This window comes from Accipiter gentilis, chromosome 3, assembly GCF_929443795.1.
Source record: "Accipiter gentilis chromosome 3, bAccGen1.1, whole genome shotgun sequence".
NCBI classification, from domain to species: Eukaryota; Metazoa; Chordata; class Aves; order Accipitriformes; family Accipitridae; genus Astur; species Astur gentilis.
The window spans coordinates 44,676,664-44,695,357 of NC_064882.1; the positions used below are offsets into that span (position 1 = coordinate 44,676,664).

Below are 18,694 nucleotides of genomic sequence, written 5' to 3' on the forward strand. Positions count from 1 at the left end.
ATCTCTTTTAGCATGTTTTGAACAAATCCTCCTTCTTTAAGCATAGTCAGCGAGCTGACAATGCTGCACTTCACGCAGTCACTCTGGTCTGCCTTAGATCACAGCACGCAGATCACTACCCAAACACCTGTATGCATTGGCTAAATGTTAATGTATTCTGTCAAAACCAGATTACCTTCCACACTAAATTATTCAATGTCATTATCCATATCGGCCATCTGCAAGCCTAATGCCCTTGCGTTCTAAAATTCCAAGCGCCTGCTGTATTATTTTTGGTTTACATTCCTGCATAAATCCGTTAAACTCAATATGTTACAGCAAATTCACAAAATCAAATGCAATCTGCTGGTCTATAAAACACCAGTTACTGAAAGTCGAAGGATTTAATATAGTAACAATTCATGAAGTCACTAAGCAGTCTTTGTGGGCTGAAGGTCGAGCCACATGCTAAGTAACAAGTTAGATAATCCATGCTGTAAAACAAGGTATGTATTTGCTATACATAGCATGGCCTTGAACCCATTCATGTATTTCATATCTAATAAAAATCTGAACAGTTGGTCTGATTGGATTTTAAGTGATGCAAATTTGGAAATCAAATAGGCAGACTCCCTTTAGACTTGGTCTATTTAAACTATAATTGTAAAGAACTGCAGACTACATTTACAGTGCTACTGAATTCTCAAGAGATTCAGTAAGAATTTTACAGAAGGAAAAGTATTTATCATTTTAAATTTGTTATTAACAAATAAAAATGTACACAGCATATGATGCTCTATCATTCTATTATCATTTTGCTTACATGGCAATAAAACTGTAACAACTCTTCAGTGAATGGAATGATCTTTAGTTTTCCTAGGCATTTAATTATATGGTTTGACGAAAACCAGTTATATGATTGTCATTCTGTTAGTCTGGCAACACTAAGAGAAAAAAATACCACTTACATTTCCCAGACTACAAATTAAGGTATGATCTGGAGACCAGATTCACATTCTCAATTAGAAAGTAGAAGTTTCATCTTCACAAATAAATGTTAAAAGCGACGATGGACTTGAATATAAGTTTCTTCCTAACACTTAAAATTCAGCAAGAGACTTTGTTTGTCTTTGGTTAAGAGCGACAGAAGCTAAAAATGTGAGATACGTGCACACACACGCACACACACCCCAATACATGGCAAAATGTGAACTCATAGAAACATGAGCTCAAATCAGGATAAAACAGAAAAACACCTCTTCTTTTTCACTGTGATTAGGATCTCCATCAGAAAATGACCCCTGTCCTAGTTCTTGTAGACAGGAGATTTATGAGCATTGGCAAATCACAACAGTGTTAAGATTTTCTTACACTTTCACATCTAAAATTCATTTCTTTTTCTCATGTTTTGACACTGTTTTTATTCCTCCTCTCTGAAGAAAGTTATCTTGTGCATTTTTGGCCCTGATTCTGACTTTGACTGCTTAGAGGAAAACCCTTTTACTGAAGTAAAGCTTTACTAAACATTTTATAATATTTTCTGAGAAAGAAAAGTGCATTGGCCATGTCTTCATTTTGATCACACAATGCAGTTACCCTGAAGATGCTGTACCAGGTCTTCTACTTTTTTGTGCCAGGTTTTCTTTTAACACGGCTTGTTCAAGAAGCACGCAGTAAGATTACAGCACACAGTAAGATTACAGGGTTCCAGACCATCTCCCACTCCATATCTTCACAGCTAATTTTAGGCAGATTTCCCACAGTAGGAAATCACATTGCTTTGGAAGTTACTGATGCTAGAGAGGGGCAGGTATAGCAGGAAAACAGTAGCCGGTGGAAATTATGCAAGCATATCTCAATGTGTTAGGCTTGATACATTGAAAAGACGTGATGCAGCATGTTCAGTTTTCTTTCAGTATTCGAAATGTAAATGACCGCTGGTTAAAGTTGATCTTGTCTACAAAACGTGGTTCAAAAATGCTTTGCCAAAGTGTAAGAGTTTTCACACCTCTCCTTTACTTACTGACTCTATTTCTCCCCTTCCTAACTCATCCTGGACTAAACATCTTGCAAAAGTCAAGAGGGGAAAAAAGGGCTTTAAAAGGGTTTAAAAGAAGGGGGGGGAGGGGGTGGGGTGGGGTGTGGTGTCACACCCATGCAAAATAGCTATTCTAGAGACCTGTGTAAACCCCTTAAAATCTTAATGCTCTACAGGCTATTTAAGTAAGGATCCTAGATTATTCATTTTGAAACAGTAAATATCACCTTTGGTTCAGGAACTCCCTGAACCATAAATTGCTGGAGGCTAAGATAATAAATTTTGCAAAGAAGAATCACAATCACAGTACATTTGTCAGGTTCTTGTACTCTTCTTTAGTCATCCCCCATGACCATTTTCAGAGATAACATACTAGGCCAGATAAAGCTTTATTCTGAGCCATTTTACGTACTTATTCCCCCAAATGTAGCCACATTCTTTCAAGACCAATTTTCAGTGCTAAGAACCTATATATAATTATGTAACATCATTGCAACAAACACCCATAAGATATGAAGAAATCATCATATGAAGTTATTCACAGTAACAGACAATTTGCTACATCAAAATTTCATTCAAATGTGGCATCGCTGAAAGGACCATGAGTGCTCATTTGCACAGTATGTTCGAAACACACTTTCAAAATCATCTCGCTGATGTTGTCCTTCATAAACTGCCCTTCTTTAAGTACTCTTCTCTTTAGGGCTGTTCTCTACACAGATTTTTATGTCATTTCCAAACTTGCCTTCTGTATTATTTAGTCAATGGTGAGAGAAAAGCACTCCCAGAAAATAATCCAGGTCCCTTAAAATATAGTATGCTTGAAGGGTATCAATCTCTTTCAATTGACTTGGGGGAATCCACAATGACCAGGTTCCTCACTTACACGCCTAAAAAAGGTTTCTTGAGTGATATGAATCCAGGCCCAAATGAGCAACCATTCTTCATCCTAATCACCTGAAACATCTTAAATTCATAAAGGCAAGCAAAAATTCTGCAAGAGAACGCCTATTAAGGAAGGAAATATTATTCTTGCACCTGTGCCGAATCATTCTTCTTTTGCATTTTACACATAAGTATTTTCATATGCACTCAGATATGAGGCAGTAAGAATGGGTTTGATTAATTATCTATTGAAACAAAATCCAATAGAGATAAAGACAGTCAAAATAACTTTCTTCCCAAAACAGTTTCCAGGGAGGATAGTATCTAACAGACTCTGACCACTACAAACCAGCAAAAATATTAGAAATTGATATAAATCCTTAAGAAGTACAGAGTCACCTTAGCCATCTATCATTTAAGGCAAAATACTTTGTTTTGCACGGTTCTAGAAAAAGCTGTCCCTCTAGCTCCTGTTTGTAAAAAAAAAAAAAAAAAAAAAAAGCAATTTGCCTAAAAATCTAAATCACACTAATGCAGTCAGACTACTGCGGGGTTAGCCATCTGGCTTAGTGGCTCATTAGTAAAGAAATGACCCCTACGCATAAAACACAGTTGGGTCATTCAAAGCTAATGAGCCTTCAAGTTTTATTGTTTGGTACACACAAATGGTTGGATGTAGATCTACTTTGTAAGTCTAATCTTACACACTTGCAATCAGGCTTACCTTTTATTTATTCGTTCACTTATTTATTTATTTGTACTGAAAGGAGAGAAAAGAATTGCTTGAGGAGAGAAATAAAATTTATGTTCATCAAAGGTATGGGCAGATTTCTTTAAACAAAGCTGCTCAATAGCTTCTGACAAAAAAAAAAAAAACAACAACAAAGCCTCTGTATTTCTGCTTCAAAACATAATACACTAGTTAAACTATGATATGAAATTGCAAAACATTAACTACTTGATGCTTTGGTTTTTTAAACATCTGATTTCATAACTTTAATTTAAATTCACACTGACGAAGTGGTTACAATTGAACACTTGGGTTTATCATGTGATGGCTATCCACGCAGAACACATCAGGACGAAGCAGCTCCCATAAAACCCAAGACCCAGATCTAACAATGTATATAATTACGTATTAAATCTTGAGAGTTAGCCTTACTGCCTTTCCTGGGGATATCTATATACTGAAAGTCAGGCATTTTATATTCCCAACTCAATCTCTTACGCATTTGTGTAACTATGAATGACTCTTCACCAACATCCACGGGATTTGGCTCTATGGTCCTCATCCCATATGCAGAAATCAAAAGTACTGCATGAGGCATAAGGGTTTGTGCTCACCTACCCAGTCAGAAGAATAAGACACAGTTTCATAATGAACTAATGGATTTACGACTAACATCAACAACAAGCAAATTCCTCCTCCCAATTTTTTGTTCTTATTTTTTTATTTATGTAGGAAAAAAATTAAAAATATGATGCTTACTCTTTTTGGATACTCACTGCTATTATGGAACCTTACTTATGACACAGACTCCTCTTTTTACTTAGGCAATGAATTATTCACATTCAAGTATGCATTGGAAAGCCTTTAGTTGTTAAACATATTGTTCAGATTTAAATGGTAAAAAATATGTTTAAAGACAATATAAAAAATGAGTTCAAGTGCTTGAATTTTGGAACTTTTTTAAAAATTTTAAATCTGAATGTGTCTATATAGAAGACAAAAGGAAGTTACCAGAAAAAAGGTCATGAATCCAATAAAAATTAAAATTCCACTGAGCAAAACCATCATAAGGTAGTTTGTAGAGAAAAGAAATACACAAGCAAGCGTTCTGGCCATTTCACATTGCAGCACCTTCTCTTCTGCTCTATAAGAAACAAAAAACCCTGCTATTCAATAGCCTCAGTAAATTCCCTGAATGAATTGTCCCACCACCTTACAAAAACTCAGTTTTGGACTTTCTGTTTATTTGTTTTTTCTCCATTCAAAATGCTATAATAAAATACAACTAATGCGATTTTCTCCAGCTTCTTGAGTTTACGCTGCTCCAGATAACCTGGTTATGTTGTTACGTGTTCATGTGATTCCATTAGATACCACCGTCCGTCTTACCCATCACTGTCAATCTCTTCCTACTCTACCATGACGTCTCTTTTCAACAAGAGAGTGCACGGTGTTTAATACAATAGCTTTAAAAGAACCAAAGGTTTCATTACGTTAATATGTCTCTGGTTAATTCTACCTTATCTACTTACTCAGCTTACCCTTAAAACCCAATTAAAATCTAATTTATCTGATCTCAGGATTCAAATACTATCTGGCAATGCATTTGACAGCCTTATAGTAACTACATTACTACACATCATGCCCCAAGGTGTTTTAGATCATGTCAGAAAGAGCTCAGTCATCATCCACTTAAAGCTACGGGATTATATTTTGGGGATCTCTGATTTTACATTGAACTGTATAAATTGAATTGCAACGTTAATGCATAATTACAATTCTAATGCATCCATCTGGGTTGTCACTCTCCTAGTGTTGTTTTGTTTTTACTTTTTAAATAATTGCTTAACAAATGAAAGAATTGGTCAAGGTAGCAGTCAAGTAATCTGAGAAACATACAAAAAACCTACATAACATAAGTATTGTGAAAATATGTGGTCAGTATGTTACCCTAAACTTAATCGTAGCTTACTTTATGCAGGACATAAGCTTAAAGATTTATTAGAGACAAATAAATTTCACAAAATGTTTCAATTCATTCTGCTGAAGCCAAATGCAAGCTAAAATATTTTAAATAGTTGCAATATCTGTTAAAAGGGAGAGTTTGGACAAAGTTTCCAAATGCTATTAAACGTTATGAAAACTGGATCTATACTTAAAATTCCAAAAAGAATCCAAATCAAAAGGAAAGCCAATTATTCCTCCAGCTCAGTCATCTTAAAAGAAATGAAACTATTCTCTTTCACTCCTACCATTTCACTAAAGGAGTTTCAGGGAACTGGTTACGGTAGAGATGCTTTTTCTGTCTTCCATTTCTCAAGTAAAAATATAAAAATAAACAACATGTGCTCCCAATTAATTGTTAATACATGATTCTGGAAAAAGTGACGAGTTACTCTGTCACAAGACGCGATGTCCTTGCGATTCTGCTTTACATTGGAAGTCGTAAGATAATTTCCCAGGTCAAATATCAAATCCCATTAAACACTGATATATCTCATTTCACATTATCATACATTTGACTGTCGTAGAAAGTGACTTGGAAATAATCTTGTATTACAATGCATACGTTCTTAAGCTCTGCCTCACACATCTACATCCGAAATAGTTTCAGAAGGGCAGCAGAGGCTCTTAGGCCTTGCCTGCCCAATTCCTTACTGAAATCAAAACATCAGTGCCTTTTAAAAATGCAAGTAGAACTTAACACTTCATTTCTATCTGATATTGCATGCAGTTAATATTAATTTGTTTAAAATACATTTTTTCCCCCCAAATAACCATTTGTATCTATTTTTTTCTAAAGATCCCCTAACTGCTAGCAAGGTGACCTCTTCATTTTCTATATTATTAATTTTATTTGATTACAGCTATACAACAGCAGCATGCAGAGCTTTAGTGATGCACAAAACATTTCTGGTGTGCAAGTGTGCCCTCTTCTGGACATCTAATACCGTCATTTCAGATGACAATTCTCTAAATTGCATTGAATTTTTCCACCACTAACTTGCAATGCCTTGTTCTCATTTGTAAAAACACTCCTTGTGTAAACAAAAAACAAATAATGCAAACCAGGATACATAAACTGCAGGTTTACACACGCTGCTGTAATTTTCTAGTTTTGTGGTTTTGATTGCTAATCGAAGTGTAAATACTGTAATGACATTACTAATATGAGAAGAGTTTTGACCTTTGCCTCTGGTAAAGTGTATCCTTCACTATCAAAATGATGATCTTATGTACTAAGTGGGACAAATTTCACTTGACAACCTCTATCCTTCCCCTCTTTCGACGTGACTTCCTGCCAGCTTTCAATGAACCATAGAATCATAGAATGATTTGGGTTGGAAGAGACCTTTAAAGGTCATCTAGTCCAACCCCCTGCCATGAGCAGGGACATCTTCAACTGGATCAGGTTGCTCTGAGCCCCGTCCAGCCTGGCCTTGGATGTTTCCAGGGATGGGGCATCGACCACCTCTCTGGGCAACCTGCGCCAGTGCCTCACCACCCTCATTGTAGAACATTTCTTCCTTATATCTAGTCTGAGTCTACCCTCTTTTACTTTTAAACCATCACCCCTTGTCCTATTGCAACAGGCCCTACTAAAAAGTCTGTCCCCGTCTTTCTTATAAGCCCCCTTTAAGTGCTGGAAGGCTGCAGTAAGGTCTCCCTGGAGCCTTCTCTTCTCCAGGCTGAACAACCCCAACTCTCTCAGCCTGTCCTTGTAGGAGAGGTGCTCCAGCCCTCCCGTCACAATGAGAATGAAGAAAGACTTCTACAAAGTGCTCAGAGATGATTTAATGTATACCGTGACGTTAATACAGTTGGCTATGTCAGATTCTGACAATGCTCAAGAGGAGTTCCGTAGACTTCTGTCCTAGACAAGGGCAAACATACACTTAACAATATATCCCTGATAGGCACTTGCACCCTTCTAGAGCCCAAGCCTGTTTACAGCTACTCCCTCCTCTGCTCACCTGCAGAATAACAATATCTCAGAGAAATAAGTGTACATAGCTAATTTAGTCTTTATGTTTCCATTGCTGCCTTCAGGTTTTCCACATGATTACCAGAATCTGGACACATGCATACCACCCCCCCCACACACACAACTTTAAGTGAACAGAAAAATGTTATGTAGCCTCCAGGAGACACAGATTTTTGGTGTGGTCTTCAGAGAGCTCACTAATTTCAGTAGTGCTTATTTTATTTTGATGCATCCCCAGTAACTCTGTATGTATTGGGAATAGTCTTCATTGTATTCAAAGGAATACAATGCACAACAACGTTAATCTGGACTGTGCAAATATTGAAAGTAAGATCCATACACCAAAAGCAGGTATACATAGAGCTAATAATGATATTGCTATTGGTATAGTATAAAATGCATGAAGAACTTCTCTCATACTGATATTGACTTGCAGACATGGAAAAACAACAAATTAATGACCCATAAATGCTAACTTCAGTACAAAGAAAAATTACAGAAGTTATGAATCACACTATATACACAAGATTGATAAAGGACTTTTCTACAGGTGAACAAACAGCTGTAAGAACATTATTTTCAGATAGTCTAAGTCTTGCAAACATTAAGGCAATGCTTTCCAGCATATTAAAAGCACTGATGCAGAAGTCATTACTTCTGTAAAAGCACACTTTAGAAAAAACAAAACTAATTAATGCAAAATAAAATGAGCTAAAACATGAAAATTACCAGAGGAAAATGCAAAGCTTTTTTGGTTGTGGGGTTTTGTTGCTGTCGTTTCTTTTGTTTTTGTTTTTCAAAAAAAAACCCCATCTTTTGTCTGAATACACTGAGTGTAAAATGAGCACATACTCTGATAAGGTATCAGAAGTATAGCCAGACATTTTGTATACATACATAGGTATATGAGGTAGAACAAAGAGGAATAATAAATACATTTGTCAAAAAAGGCAAGTTTTCTGGAGGCAAAGTATTGATGAACTTGGGATCCACTTAATAAATCATTTATTCTAAACCATGGCATGTAGGAAATTAATATAACATTTTACAGAAAAGCAGTTTGGGTTGTTGGTCGGAAACAAACAAACAAATCATCAAAATGAAACCCCACGTACTCTTCCCCATGACTATTGTCCCCACTTCATTCTGCCCCATGCCATCCTTCTCCCCAGTTTTCAGTACAATAGGCAAACCAAAGCAATTCATTATTTGCCCAGTTATAGCAAAAATTCAGTTCAAGTGCTGTGGAGGTTCAGGTAGTCTAGAGAGGAATAAATTAAATTGAGTGAAATCCTATGTCTTTGAACAGATAGACATCTTGCACACCCTCCAACAGTCAAACACTACAATTATACAAATACTGCAATATTATTACAGATTTTTTTTTAATGTGGAAATGGCAAGGTACTTGAACTTTAATGAATTAAGACTGACATGACCTCAATTTTAACGGAGTAACAGAGGCCCAGGAAGACTAAGCACTATATGGACCTAGAAAGTCAGTGATAAAGGGCAAATAACTTCACTTCCAAGCCTGTGCCTTAACCACTAGCTATTCCTTCCTATGATAAATAGCAAAGAAAGGAGCAAATATAATTTATAGAATTCTCCTGTATATTTAAACCATTTTTGAGACTGAAACTTTTGAATTTACACGTGGAAAAAACAGTGTTTCCTTACTAGGCATCCAGTATTTTTAAAGGCAAAGACAGGAAAAAAGTGGAAAATCCAGAGAAAAAAAGATCTGATAGAAATTTAGAATGTATTAGAAATAGTAATGATTAAAAAAGGTGATATGAGACACCAAGAAAATAATTATTATTTAATACAAGTTTTAAAAGTTGAGTTAGCTAATGCTGGATTAACTTTTATTTTCTTATGTGAAATGACAAGGATGTCAAGAGGGATGCAAAGGGTACAATACCTCTGGCTGAACTGGTGGTTTGGAAGTTGTCAACCCTCATGACCCCAAGGAAATGGGTTTGTTGATATAATAACCTTGGGCAAAACCTTTAAACTTGTGACTAAATTCCACCACAACTTAACAGACTCCTAATTTTAAACATGTATAGCACATACTAGGGCCTGAGAAACAAAATAGGATGAAGAATATTAAAAACCAACAACAACAAAACCAAAACCACAGTTGTTAAGACAATGGTTTCTGTTTTAATTGTAAATCTGGCCATTCTGTATTTTTAAATTTCCTACAGGTTAGGTCACATGACAATTTACTATAATTTTAAACAAGGTTACATTTAGTATTATATAAAGGTATCATTATTTTCTGGTAATGTATTGTTTTCAGTCTTTCTTACAAACTGCTTCATAACAGCTGAAAATAAATGCATAAGAATTATCTTTAATATTTCTTGAAAAGCCAGACATGATATAAAATGTAAACCAGCAATTTGAATACATTGTAGTGGGACCTAGACAAGATAACAGAAAGAACTTTGATATTGCATATATGTGGACAAAACTGTGTATCAATTCTATTGACATCTTTCATTAATCTTATTCCATCTCCATTTTCCTTGTACTTAATTTCCTACAGGTCTCCTAAATGTTTTAAGAGCCTACCCATATTGGCATATACCTACATATACTTTAAAAAAACATAAGCCTTTTGTATTTGGCTGTTTCAGATGGGATTCGGAATAAATATTTTTCTTTTCAATTCACAGAATTTTGAGAAAGGAAGCAGGACTTGTTTTCCCTTTCCTACGTTAGTGACCGATTTAAAAAAAAAAAAAAAAAATAAAAAAAAAATTGCTCTTGGAAAGGTGTTTCAGAGAAAAAAAAAAAAAAAAAGAGTGAGAATGCCTTTGAAAAGGTAAACCATTCTGCCTCTTGAACCAGCTCTGCATGTGTGCAGCTTTGATTTAAAATAATAAAAGTAAATAAATATATATAGGGCTTTTGTCACTTCCTTTAACCCTCTTCTCCAAAACTGGATCAGATGTACTTCTATCATTCCTCTTACCTACTCTTTAAAAACATCTAGTGACAGAGATTACATGATCTTTTGGGGCAATATATCCATGTAATATTACCTGAATTAGAAGAGGTATTTTAGAATGCCACACAACATACTACATTATAAAGCTCTGTTCCTGTGGACAGAGCATACTCCTGCTGAAAAATCGTACTGATCCCTGGCTTGTTTTCTGTTTGGCTTCTCTACTAATTTCCAATAAGAAAAGAGGTTGTGGGATATAAAATAGAGAAAAATCTGAAAAAAATATCATCAGCAGCTGAGAATCAAATGGTTCAGACAACAGTCCCAATCATAGTATCCAAAGGAACACCAACAAGGAATATTAAGTGTAATCGAAAGGATAAACATGGAAGTAGCAAGAAGGAGCTCCTTCCTATTTTACAGGTCTACATCAGGTGGTTTGCTCTGCAAATATATTATTCAGAAACTATTCTGAGACATTAACATGTATAGAGTTTTACCCAAATAAATGGAATAAGATACCTGCCTCCACTGCATTCTTCATCTAATATGATTTGGAAACTTAAATTGGTAAGCCTGTTAACTTCATGACCAAGAGGTCTGGACAGGAAAAAGTACTGGACAAGTCTACATGCAGTCTTCACTCCTCAGTTATGGAAACGCTAAATCCTTGGATTCCAGTAATGAATTTGTCTAGATTTAAACAGATCCTTAAGAGTGCAGTTCACTTAACAATGCAGATAACAATAACGTGAAAATAAGAAAGAGAATTCATTGAGGCACTGGAATGCAACATGATTCAGACCTTTTTTTCCCAAGCCTTCAGATCAATCACTGGGCTTCATTAATTATATAGAGACATAAAAAGAAGTGAGAAAATAAGTCATCACATGCAGGCACTTGGTTGGATTTACTGGCAGTCTAGAAAATGTCCATGGTAATTTGGAGGGAAATATCTTGTCCGAAACATCGCTCAACCTAATATAGCAATTCAGCCTTAGATTCAAAAAACTTCATGTGATTTATTTACATTTTAACAAGACATACAAAACTTTTCTCATGATGTATCATGGTCTGCCTTTAATGACAAAGAGCAAAAAGGAGGTACCTATAAAATATTCTCCAGTGGACCTCATCAGGGAAAAGCAATCAACACTGTGGTTCAGAAACAGCATTTCCTCCCACAAATATTAATACAGCAAATTGAAAAAATCTAGTCATCCAAACAGAGGAAACACCACAGGGATGTGTAAATCTGCAACCACCAGACCTGAAGTCAAGACAAATTGTTAGCATATTTGTCATTTCCAAGCCATAAAGTCCCACTTTGTCACAGAGCTTTTCTATTTGTTTCTGATGGAAAACATTCAGCATGGTTCTCTGGATCCGCTAGGAAAAACAAAACAAACTCTGAAGATGGACTTGCAAAACCAGAAAATGCAGGAATGAAGCAGTAAATCAAAACTCACTTGTACAATTTTAAGCAGTGCAGCATTTCTGTAAAACTATCAAAAAATACGGGGCATCCCCTATGAGGCCCTGATGATATCATCAAAAACAAGAGACAGCAGGTTCCTTAAAAGGTGGCTGAAGTTACATTGCAGGTAGCATACCTAGACAGTGATTTATGTACAGTCACGAGAAGTCGAGGCACTCAGGAGGGATGCATAAATGCAAAGAAATCTCCACTAACTGAGAAGCAGTGCTGCGACACATTATAAAACATTCACCCATTTGGGAACACAACCTATTCCTCCAGTAATAACTACTGTGTTTCTACTTGTTTCTTCCAAGTTAGGAAAGACAAAACTCATATAGCCTCTAAAACAGCAAAGTGAATAGTAAAATAGCTTATTTCCAGCTTGAAATACAGTATGAAGCTTTAAGCAAGCCACTGTCCTCTAAAAATTATTCAGAAAGCTAGGAATTCAACAACAGAAGCAACAGAAAAATTGTCCTGCTGAGCCAGTCATGCCTAAATCAGTCGGTGCTGACGACCTAGCAGTCAATCTCTTGTCACTCATCTCTGATTACTCATCTCAGGACAGCTACAGACATTTCTCTGTATCGTAACTGTAATTTACTGCTCACCGTCACCCAGATTAACCTTACGCAAGTCAGCACCAGAACTGAAACGTACACACAAATTATTACTTTTCTCTTAAATATGAATTCAGATGGAGCTGTTAAATACGGAAGCTGACAGTATCGAGAGTTTATAGATTTTCATTTGCGATCATGTTTTTCATTCCCAAATCAAGCACAATAACTTCAGCTGTCTGTTAGGGACATTTCATTTTCATGTAGTACAGCACTATAATTTTACTTTGAGCAATTCAAACTTTTTACTGATATATTTGTGAAGAAAAACTGCCCGTAGACTTGTGCTTTCTTATTCATTCTTCTCGTATTTTGCATTTTCAAGCTATGACATTTTCTTCTCTGTAGGAAGCAGGAATTGGAGCCTATAGCATCCTGGTTACAGTGAACAGACATCAGGAACGGCTAGTAACTTTACAGAACAAGATTACAAAGAGCAAACACTAAGCAACATTATTCCTATGGTAATATCAGTAAAATACCAACCAAAAAAAGCCTAGCCTGCAGTGCTCTGGTTCTCAAGTCTAAACATTAAATTATCAGTAGTAATACGAGGACTGCTCATTCCACCTGGATACATAGAAATATTCTCTGTCCCCAAACACAATTACACAAAAAACCAAACCCCAAGCTCTTCTGAGACATTGGCAGTGGCTGGGATCAGGAGCACTGGGTGAGAGGAAAACGAAGGTATGAGAATGAAGGTTGGCTTAATAAGCCCAAAGGTTTAAAAAGATAACCTTCTATTTGAACTAGATAGGAAACACCTTTTCAAATGCAGACTTAAATTAATGCCAAGCCAGTATTCAAGTGATTAAGAGGTCTCTAACAGTTACAGCTTACTCACTTGTCAACTGCTTCCCAAATTTCTTTTTGATACACCCCAGCAACCCAAAATTCAATCTGTCTGTGCTTGACACTGAAACTGAAGATGTCAGAGGGAATTCAAAGCATTCTTTCTTAAGCATATTTTTCTAAAGATTTAATTTTCTTCCTTTCTAAATCAGACATCAACACAGCAGCACCCTGATGCTTCCTAGAAAGGGTGCCCAGAATTGGGTTATATGAGTCTGGCAGAGTACTTCTAATCCAGAAGTGTGAGTTTAAGAGCTGGAACTCCCAGGTTTCTACGGTTTTTGCTCCCTGACAGCCTGCAATACAAATCATGAAGGATACAGGAGAGTAAACCGGCAGGAAACTAGACCACAATCAGAGCTAACCATCCGTTAAATAATTTTTTCATTTAGACAAATGGAAAAAAATTGCATTAAGAGCTTCTGTGGAGCTGTACTTAGTTCTTCTCTGTAGGACAGAAGTCTAGAAAGGTAATTTTATTTTTAAATGAACGATGGGATTTAGCACACATACATAAGAATCTGAAAAAAAAACCAACCAAAAAACCCACCCTGTGAATTTTCTGTGAGAGACTGGAAAAAAAAAAGTCATACGACCCAGCAGACAGAGTCCTCCTGTCTCTGCTTCCCAGAAATAAAAGATTTTAGAGTTCAGCTGAGTTCACCACAGAAATAATAGATACCATGCTGGGAAAATATTTTGACAGAGTTACTGATAAGACAAGTGAAACTAATACATATTACTAGATATATGAACAATAATGGAACAGTTTACATCTCATCTCCGCAGAAGTTCTTGCAGAGTACTGTCAGACTCCAGTCAATGCAATATATTATACAAATACATAATTATTCATAGAATTGGTAAAGATGCTAGGGACTAATTTTCCCATAGCAATAATCATTTGAAAACCTCCTACAAGAATAATTCCTTAAATAACCTCTGAATTGGGGCCAGAACATTTGAATATTTGTGAAGATAGCTTGAAAAAAATTTAAAAAATCTTATTTGAAACATAGGAAAAGGAACAAATCAACATTTATCTGAGGAGAAGGAAGGAGCAACCAAAACATACCACTCCAACAGTGCCTTTTCACAGTCCTCCAATTATATTTGTCACTTTTCCTAAAATCTTGAAAACACAGAATAATACAACTGCAAAACCAGTATTATTTTTACTCATCTAAATTGAAATCTTCCCTATCCTTCTCTTTACAGAATTTCTTTTTATATTTTTCCTTGGTTGCCAACAGTTTGAAAGTGAGTATCTGCAATTTTTTAAACTCATATCCCTATACCTCACCTCTTGAAGTTTTGTTTCACCAGTCTTGTGTCCTCCTCACCAAAAGACAAGACGACCTGTGACACCTGTCTATCTAGTCTTCTGACGTGCAAAACAGCTTTAACTTAATTCGGTAAAACTCAGGATAATACACAGAGAGATTTTACCCCTGGCATATAACTAACTGTAGAACATCGATACCTACTTGTTAGCCTGTGATGGATCCATAAAAAACGGGTGGACAAACGGGGAAAACAACATTGTCAAGTGTGTTAAATTTTCCCTCCCCATGTAGCAGAGCATATTGATCCACTAAAGTCTGATAAAGGACCTAGGGATAAAACAACTCACAGGTGCAGGGAAAATACCTGTCGATATGATGGATGTACTTAAAAAGCCCTGCAGAAGCACAGAAGATAAGACATGAATGCGTCTCTACAGGGAACTTTCCAAGCTAGAGGTGGGCACAGCAGGGGGTTCTGCAGGTAGAGGAGGTTTTCTTGTACTACTTAAAAGGCAGAAGTTCCCACATTGTTCAGCTGGAAGCCGTTTCCTTTTCTTGCACACAAAACCTGGGAAAACCCTTTTTTCTCCTGCATTGCCTTCAGCATTCATCATTTGAAATGCTAGAAAGTATGCAGCATCACAGAGCCAGCCTTGTATTTCATGCAGCTGCCTGTAAACCTTCCGGTTTCCAATTCATGCCTGCAATACCATCCGCAGGGGCAAAAGCAAAAGATCAGTGAAGCTTCAAGAACAACACCACCATTTTGAGTATGTTCTTTTGCCTCAGTATTTTACTTAGCTTCTATGAAAATTTAATATAAGACCGAACATAAACCACGATCAATTTATATGGGACTTTGCAGTGTAAATATCCAACAGATAAAAGGGAATACAGAATCTACTTAACAACCAAAAGATAGAAATGTTATTGTATACAAAAAGAAACACCATATCATAGAAGCAGATAACTCAAAAGAAACAATTTTAAGCTGGAGAAGGACTGAGCTAACATTGACTGTACAGCACATTGCCAATACCCTGCACTTCATTGTCTGTATCCTTCAAATATGACTACAAAATATTTAATTTGTTCTATGTTCTTTATATCTCATGGCAAGCACCAAAAGCAGTATGCACATTTGATCAACAATCTTCAGACAAAAAATTATTCTGTCATTTTCTAGACATCATCAAACAGCAAAAAACCCAAAGCATTATTGTCCAATTAATTTCACAAGCTTTAAAGCAAGAGCAGAAATCCAGTGGTTTAAGGCTATAAGGGCAGAAGATATTAAAGATGTCCATCTTCACCAAATCATCACCAAATCATCTCAAAGCTAACGTGCTCTGCCAGTCTAGCCAAGTCTTGATTAGACTTCTAACTGTGTCATGTTTGGTGTATGCCTTTCAGTTTTACCCTTTTGAAACTCATCTGAGCTTTTAAAAAAACTTTCCAGGTGAAATCTTTTGTCATAATCAACACGCTTAGCATTACTGCGAACCCAAGAAAATCCATCCCCAGGTTACAAGGAAATGGTTAAATACTAAAGCAAATTCTGCCAGGGCAGACAAATGGGTGAAATTCAGTCTCTAGATAGATACCTAAACATGAGCTGCCTACAAGCTAGGGATTTCATCTTCTACTCCAGTTAATGGGGTTTTAGTTAATGCAGTCAGAAGAGTCTAGAGTTATTTGACTTACTCCATATTAAGTTGTAACACTTAGTCATCTGAATGGCTCTTCAGGTTCCCTCGGGAGTATTGATCTGATCTCCAGTATTGATCTGATCTCCACCAATTATAACAGGAGCTTAAGCAACTGAGGCTCAAATGATTTGATAAAGGTATGAGTCTGGCCATTTGTTCTTCCCTGGAGCACACATGACATGGAAGTTGGGCTGGCAGATATGACACAAGACCCGTGGTGGAGCCAAATGCTTCTGAGTGGCAGATTGAGGAGCCTCTGTTCAAATGAGCACCGGACTATTTAAACTCATACTTTAAAATGCCACTAGGCATCTATCTTTAAACAACCAAACTGAGGCCCCTGGTTTGCCTGTCTGTACTTACATACAGAAACGTAAATTTAGGTGACTTAATCTGTAAACTGAATCCCATCCCCTTTATCTGCCAAGATCAGCTTGAAAGAGAACATTTAATGCAATATCGTTCTCAAATTCTACCGTCCCAGATGTGTTTAAATTAGAAGTACTTCACTTTATGTAACTTAAGTATACATTCAGTTCTTACAATGTTTACTCAATAGCTGTAAAAAATAGCTTAAATTGATTACATTCCAATATAAACCAGGAAAATAATAATAACAATAATAATAATAATAATAAAAGGAAATGTGCAGCTCAGACTAATTAGAATGGGGAAAAAAAAAGAAAAAAGGAGGAAGACAAATTCAAAAAAACACCGTGGTAACCATAAAAACAGATGCTTACACCATTATGTGTTTAAGTAAAAACAATGAAACTGTATTAGCCACTTTCAGTGTGGTCATAAATGCCTACAGTCATTGAAAACTCTCCTTCCTCTGTAAATGTGGTCAGAAATAAAATAGGAACGTTTCTGGTCCAAGGGCAAATTGCATCGTTACCAAAAACCTGTGTACTTAAAAAGAGGTACCGCAATACAATGAGAAGCCACAACCCATCACTTCTCAAAGTTTTTTTTGAGAGACCTTTAAAGATAACACCTAACTGTAACAGTTGTACAAAGCAAGCATCTGTAGGAAGCAATCCAGCAAGTCCTCTGCCACCAGAGCCTCATCACCTATTATTTAATGCTCTCTTTATAACACAACAGCACAGACTTTGCTTTCATTCACAGTACAAGAACCTTTCAACTATCACTTCATAAAAAATAAAAAGCAAATAATATATGCTTTTAAAGTTTGCATCATCAGAAACAGCTATTTCTTGAGATGACTCTATTATATGGGACAATACCTTAAAAAATGTCATCGTTAATTTTGAACTGTACAATAAAGTGACTAAAGGACTGAAGTTTGCACTATTGATACTGCATTGTACCACTCTACCAACTAACTATAAGAGTACCAATGAACGGAACAATGTTAAAGGTTCACCCTTGAACAGCCTCTTCAACGTTATTTTGATGATTCTAGCAAAATAGGAACAAAATGGGCCACCTGATACTCTGGAAGCAACAACAGACAAGAAACAGCAAAGTATAGGATTCTCAGTTTGACACCTGTTTGCAAGCATTTCCATTTTAAAAAAGGTTGTTGATGTTGCTTAGGGCTTTTTCACACATCCTCCAGAAGACACAGCGATAGTACTTATGAGTTTTAATACACAATGTTAGGCAGAGAGAATTTTCTGGGATAAGTTACGCAGACCAAAGGTTATCCACTACAGGTTAACACCATGTTGAATAATTTAACCCCACTTGAAAACAGACACAGATAGCTGTATTTGAGATACTGCAGATATGTTTCTTTGTGTGAACAGCACTAGTGTTAAGCTCACTACTTTTACGGCAACTGAATATTTAATAGCTCCAACAGCAAGCGAAGACCTTCAGTGGTTTAACCCACACAGCAAACAGACAACCTCACATCAGTATCTACAGGTAACATCCTAATAAAGAAACACAACGACCACCATCCCACAGTGGAAATCATGTTGAAAATCAACTGTATTCACTTTCATTAAGAAAATAATTCTTAGGCTATTTGCCACTTACATTGCTTGTTGTTAGTTTCCATTAAAAAGCATTTTACCTCAAAGGGAATACTTGTTAGTTATTTATTACTTAAGAAGAAACTTTAATGCTAAAGCTATGGGAAGCACAGAGTTCCTTTGCAGGTAAGAAACATTCCCGTGAGCTTCTGATTGTCC

General features: G+C 36.2%; 1 protein-coding gene across 2 annotated transcripts in view; it reads right to left on the reverse strand.

The window, feature by feature from the left end:
• Positions 1-18,694, reverse strand: part of CTNNA2 (catenin alpha 2) — a 512,225-nt gene that overhangs the window by 344,540 nt on the left and 148,991 nt on the right. The window lies entirely within an intron of this gene.